This window comes from Eutrigla gurnardus (assembly GCF_963514095.1).
Source record: "Eutrigla gurnardus genome assembly, chromosome: 21".
Lineage (NCBI taxonomy): Eukaryota > Metazoa > Chordata > Actinopteri > Perciformes > Triglidae > Eutrigla > Eutrigla gurnardus.
Window position 1 is genome coordinate 18722623 of NC_139932.1, and position 6728 is coordinate 18729350.

At 42.2% G+C, this 6728-nt stretch overlaps 1 protein-coding gene across 2 annotated transcripts in view; it reads right to left on the reverse strand.

Annotated features, from left to right (window-relative positions):
• osbpl8 (oxysterol binding protein-like 8) overlaps window positions 1-1194 on the reverse strand; it is a 60349-nt gene extending 59155 nt beyond the window's left edge. The window contains exon 1 of one of the 2 annotated variants that reach the window (XM_084039407.1): window positions 941-1194. The gene's annotated coding sequence lies outside the window, so the exon portion shown is untranslated. The remainder of the gene's footprint in view (window positions 1-940) is intronic. The other variant, XM_084039406.1, reaches the window with a different exon arrangement.
• Window positions 1195-6728: the final 5534 nt, after the last annotated feature.

The window sequence follows — 6728 nt, forward strand, 5'->3', positions numbered from 1 at the left end:
GACACAAACTACGAAGAATTTTGTTCGGTTACCGTCATAAATAAAGAATCTTTAATGTTACATGTTCAAGAAGGTGATTCTAGTCAGAAACACTTCCTGTTATATTACTTAAAATCCTCGTATCATTCCTACAGCAATGAATGCATTACATTCCCTCTGGCCGTGGCAGGACTGTAAAAACCTTGTCCAATCAAATGGGGCCGGAGAAGATAATTGGATGGCCTGCCTGTCTGCCAATGCTTTACTTCCTCGGGCATTTGTTTGAACAGAGGTCTGAACGAAGGGGGGGCGGGACTTTTTTACGGTTCGGCAATGCATTTTTGTGTTTTTCCAAATCACCTACTCTGCCTTTAAGCAGATGCATCTAAATATTAACTCAAGATATAAGGTGACCAAGGATCTACCGGATGCAATCCGTTGTCTGACACCAGTAGAAACAGGTCTTACTGGGGGGGCAGTCTCCAGTTTCTGCCCCTACCTCCCTGTCAAGTGAAAGTGGTAACAAGAGCAGACCAGGGCTGAGGGGAGGCTGCAGCCGGATCATGTTTGAGGAGGATGCTGCTGCAGGGGGGGGGGGGTATTTAGACAGCAGGGGGGGTGATCAGGAAAACGAAAAGCACTGGAAGGAACCACAGCCAATCGGATTTTAAACGCACCGCTTCCGATACAGCGTGTTGGGCAGGGATTTATAAATTAGCCACCCCCCCCCCCAACACTTCGCTGCACAAGCTAACATTACGACACTTGTAACTAAACGTTTATTGCGTAATAATAACACGCAGAGTCACAGCTGTCAATTCGCGAAAGACTCACACAGGCTGAATTAGCAAAAAAATTAAGCTAGCTGTAATCAACATTAGCAAGTGGTGTGAAAGGAAGGGTTCATTTTTTTAGGGGGGGGGGGGGGGGGGGGGGGGTATTTAGCGTGTGTGGCACGTACCTTTGTGTCGTTGTGGATCTGACTGTACACCGGCTGGCTGTGGATATCCTCAAGAGACGTTTGTCCGATTGCTAACTGTTAGCTAGCTACGTAATGTTTATACCTGGGTCCCGGTTGTTGGTGGTGGCGGTTTGCGTCCCCCGCCTCCACCCCACCCACCAGCTCAGTCCGGCGGCGTCCAACAATAAAGTTTGGTTCGTTAAAATAGCTCCACTGTCACTTGTAGGCTGTCTACCGTCTATCACCGCCGATGTTCAGCCAAGTTGTTAGCCCGCTAGCCCGCCCCGCACGGTTCTGTCATGGGTTTGTCTTTGGACGAGCTTCAAGGCAACCGGTATGCGCAGTATTTCCGTTTGCAGATTTCAGAATAAAAGCCACACATATATTTAAAGGTAGCGATATTCATTTTTACACTCTTTTAGGGCTGGAGCTGCACTAAATTGTTCCCATTTTTTTTAGTCTTTACTTTCAGAATAATCTCATAGTGATGAAAGGGTATACATAGAGTTGTAGGATTATAGCATCATAGTCTGTAGAAAGAATATACTCTAGAAAGAAGCATTTCTGTAAAACCTTTATTTTTGTTTATCCATCCATCCATCCTTTTTCTACCTCTTATCCTGTATTCAGGGTCACGGGGGGGCTGGAGCCGATCCCAGCTGTCATTGGGAGAAGGCAGGGTACACCCTGGACAGGACGCCAGTCTATAGCAGGGCCAACATGTAGAGACAGACAACCATTCACACTCACATTCACACCTACGGGCAATTTAGAGTCACCAATGAACCTATCCCCATCCTGCATGTCTTTGGACTGTGGGAGGAAGCCGGAGAACCCAGAGAGAACCCACGCTTACACGGGGAGAACATGCAAACTCCACACAGAAGGAACCCAGGCCCGACTCGGGAATCAAACCCAGGACCCTCTTGCTGTGAGGCGCGAGTGCTACCCACTACACCACCGTGCAGCCCCCTCTTTTTGTTTATAAAATAGAAAACAAAATCAAAAACTTTAAAATATTAAATGTGGCATGACAAATACTCTTTAAAAAAATATCTCAAAATAATGAATTAGTATCTCAATAATGACATACTACACTTAGTCAATATTTTGAGATACTTAAACTATTTCTTTTTTTAGAAACGTTGTTTTTTTGTGCATTATTTAGTTATTCTTTCTACCTGCTTCATATTAACATATGGTTGAGTGTCACCATTGAAATGTTCTATCATTACTTATTAAATTATTTGTCCGATAAATCCCATTATGAATTATTTTTGTGTTTTATATTCTTTTTTGAAGTCGATAGTTTTATTTATTGTGGTATTTGAGATATTTTCCCCGATTTTTATTAAAGATTTACTTTGTAGGCCAAACACACAACATCCTGTCTTGGACTTAATAACGGGGTAAATTGATGTAACAACGGGATGCTTCCCTTTTTTCCTGCTCGGTGATCATCTTGATTTGCCTGGCTGGTCAAAGCATGTGATCAGCCCACTCCACTTTCTCTTCAAATGCAGTCCACTTCCACATTTTTTGATAGAGATCATTTAGTTTTGTATGTAATGATGATGTAATGAGGCATTATGGGTACATTCATGTATGCAATTCATGTTTTAAATGCAGTCACTTTAGGATTAAGTGTGATAAAATAAGATTTTTTTTTCAATAAGATGTGTGTATCTGGGCTGGAAATAATTATCAATTGTTATATAACATCACACACATACCAGCTTCTAGAAGTCATTGTGGTAAACTCACTTATCCTTGACGTACTGGACATTTTTATTTACTCATATGATAATATTGGAAACACCATGTTTAAAAAAAAATTTGTTTAATTAACTGTACAGGATTACAACAGTGTTTTTTCAGTGAAGGAGCATGCACGCTTGGATATACAGCGTCACCCAGTGGCTGATCCAGGTACAGCGTTGGTAGTGTGCGATGGGACATGGACGACATCTACAGGCACAAAACAGGAACTGCTTCTGTCACACGTCTTTAATTATGGAGAATTCCTCGTGACCATGCACACTGGAGAACCATGCCGGATTTAAAATAAATAAATAAAAATACATACCGTATATTCTCTATTCTCCTCAGAATATACAAAAATATGAATGTAACTTTATTTAATACAATCATTTCTCATTTGTTGTTGTCAAAAATATATACTAGTTGGTCTTGAGCTCTTATATAACATCAGCGTGGCCATGCAAACATCCTAAAGCAGAATTAAATTACTGATATACCATAACACACAGTACTTTATTTAAAAAATACATTTTTAATTTTCTCTCCCCTGTCCATGGAAACCCCATAGTGACAGCAAACACAGGCTACAGCAGCCTATTTCTACATAAAACCTTAAACATAGTGTCACCCTTATGAAAGTACAGCTTTGGGTTTTTCTTATCTGTTTTGTTTGGTAAATACGTTTCATTTTAAGATCTGAATTCATGAGAACTGTTTCAACGTGACTGTAGTTGCTTACAATCGCCGCTAAAGGGCGCTGTATGTATGTGATATGTAGTAAATCCCGTAGACGTGAGCAATTGCTAGCTGGGATCGAGACACCTCAGCTAGGCCTGAAAATAAATACTACAAATGTTTAAAAAATGTTTTAGATGTGAATGCGGCGGCGCTGTCCAAGGAATGAATGAATGATGAATGAATAAAAGGTGAAACAAGCCGGGGTCCTGCTGCAGCAGAGGTGTTTAATATCACGCGTAAACAAATGTATCATTTGGTAAATAATTGAATATCCACGTGTTTGTGTTTAGGAAACACAATGAAGCCACATCTGATTAAATTGCCGTATTTGTTCCACACATAAACGAATAAACTAGGCTACACACTGAAACAACGTAACGACACGTGATCGAGATCATAAGAGCCAGTTAGAAAGTAAACAAAGAACGGAAAAAATGTGGAAAATTCCATTAAGTGAAAAGTAGTAAAGCAAACTAACCGACGTTGGTTTTAAATTAGTTTTTTTTAATCTACTATATGACCGATACAAATTAACATCAGCTGGGGAGCGCTGGTGTGGGACGTCATACGAGCGGCGGCCATTAAAAGTTACGCTACGTACATTTTTGTGTTTCTGTCCCCAACGCGACGTAACACCAGCTCACATTACGCGCCGACGTAACGACGTAAAAGAAGAGTGTGGCGTCATCTGGTGTGAGAAGCAGCTTGTCTTTGATCCTTTGATTTATCTGACGCTGCATGTGACGTCACAAGTTCCTTTGATCCCGAGAGTCTATATATATAGGCTCGGCTCAGCCAAGACAAGACGATTCTGCATTACATTGTCCTGATACCTGATACCTGAACAGAGGAGTAAGTAAGTAAGTAAGTAAGCTTTATTTGTACAGCGCCTTTCACAGACCAGTGTCACAAAGCACTTCACAGTTAAAACAAAAACAATAACAATACACAGTTAAGAAGTACATACAAATTTAAGTGTTTCTGATACCTGAACAGAGGGTACCTGATACCACCTTCATCCACCGCTATGCCGCTCCTATTTTTGGGTCTAACTTTAATTCCTTGGGTCAACAGACATCTTGATTACATCATGAAATTTCTGGACGATGATGCCCCCAGTCCAGTCCCGGATAGACCACCAGTAGGCCTACCTATGCTGGATGAGTCTCCCAGAGGAGACAAATGTAAACTAACACCAGCCCAAACAGCAACAAGGCGGCACATTAACATCAGGTTTCTGCATCAGGAAAAGCATTTTGCTGGCCTGCGATTCTTTCCGCGGGTGAGTCTTGCCTTCACCCCCGGAACAGGAACACCTTATAATGGCCTCAGCACCTTTGTCAAAAAACACAACCTGGTTGTAACTAATGGCAAAGTGTCTCTGACTCTGTTGGTCACCAACGATGCTGAGAGTCAAAGCAGGTCTGGTCTAAATCAGCCCAGTTCTGCCCCGGTTAACCCACCAGCACCTGTGCTCCATGGATCCCCCGGAGGAGACAGGTGTGAACCAACACCATCTCAAACAGCAACAGGGCGGTACAGTAAACTCAGGTTGCTGCATCAGCAAAACCGTCCCATTCGCCTGGGATTCTTTTCCCAGGAGAGGGAGAGAGTCGCTCCAGAAACGACTGCTACAGTTCCCTTCTACCCCAAAAAACAAACACCTTATAATGCCCTCAAATCCATCATCAAAAAACACAACCTGGTGATATTTAATGGCAAAGTGTTTCTGACTCCGTTGGTTAACCCACCACCACCTGTGCTCCATGGATCCCCTGGAGGAGACAGGTGTGAACCAACACCATCTCAAACAGCATCTGGGCGGTACAGTAAACTAAGGCTGCTGCATCAGCAAAACCGTTGGTCTGGGAATCTTTTCCCAGGAGAGGGAAAGAGTCACTCCAGAAACAACTGCTGCAGTCCCCTTCTACTCTGAAACAGGAACACCTTATAATGCCCTCAGCTCCATCATCAAAAAACACGAGTCAGAAACACGTTGCCATTAAATACAACTGGTTGTATTTAATGGCAACGTGTTTCTGACTCTGTTGGTCACCAACAATGCTGAGAGTCAAAGCAAGTCTGGTCCAGTTAACCCAGCAGAACCTGAAGCAGCTGGAATACGGCTGCTTCCACAGCTTCCACGGTCTGCTTTTTTCTATTAATAGCAGCAAAAAAACAGTGACATAAAAGGGTTTTCCCCGGGCGCTCCGGTTCTCCCACTTTTTAAATTACTAACATAACATTGTAATTTGAAAAAAAAAAAAGTTGCTGTCGGCAGCTTTATTCTGATACTTGGAATAGCATGGGTGCTGATCCGGGGGGGATGGGGGGAAGTTTGTTTTCTTAAAAACATGAATTGTCCCCCCAATAAAAATACCCTCAATTATTCCAAATTGAACAAATGCTGCCGTCACTGTTTACTGCCACTGTTGTATTTTCATGGTGGCAGAAAAACGGTGACATAAAAGGGTTTTCCCCGGGCGCTCCGGTTCTCCCACTTTTTAAATTACTAACATAACATTGTAATTTGAAAAAAAAAAAACGTTGCTGTCGGCAGCTTTATTCTGATACTTGGAATAGCGTGCAGATCCCGGGGGGATGGGGGGAAGTTTGTTTTCTTAAAAACATGAATTGTCCCCCCAATAAAAATACCCTGAATTATTCCAAATTGAACAAATGCTGCCGTCACTGTTTACTGCCACTGTTACAGAAAAACGGTGACATAAAAGGGGTTTTCTCCGGGTGCTCTGGTTCTCCCATTTTAAAAATTACTAATGTATAGCATTGTAATTAAAAAAGGAAGGTGAACATGAAAGTCGGTGTGCTTTCATATTTTACACCCTCTCACAAAATGTAAATTACTTCTTAACACAATGTATTGTGTATTTAGTAATTTGGTGTAAAATATGAGTGTATAAAACACACTGAGCTAACAGGAACCAAAGTTTCTGTGGACATTCTGGTGCTTCTTTGTACGATGAGAATGCTATGAATCTCCTTATTAGCTCACTTTGTATATCGACCATGAATGCAAACGCTTCCCTTTGAGGTTTAAGGGAGCGAACTACAAACCTTCTTACAACCTCCTGTCAACTTGGCAGCCAGTGAGTGCATTGAGTTCATTTCCCCCACGGAGGGGCGAGTCAAGGAACAGAGCTTTAGGGGTGCTGAGCACCCAATGATCCCAAAAATTTACATTTTAACATATTACACTATCATTCCCACATTTGTGAACGAACAATCGGGAACGGAGGGTCGTAGAGACTTGGGAGTGGGTGGCGTGTAA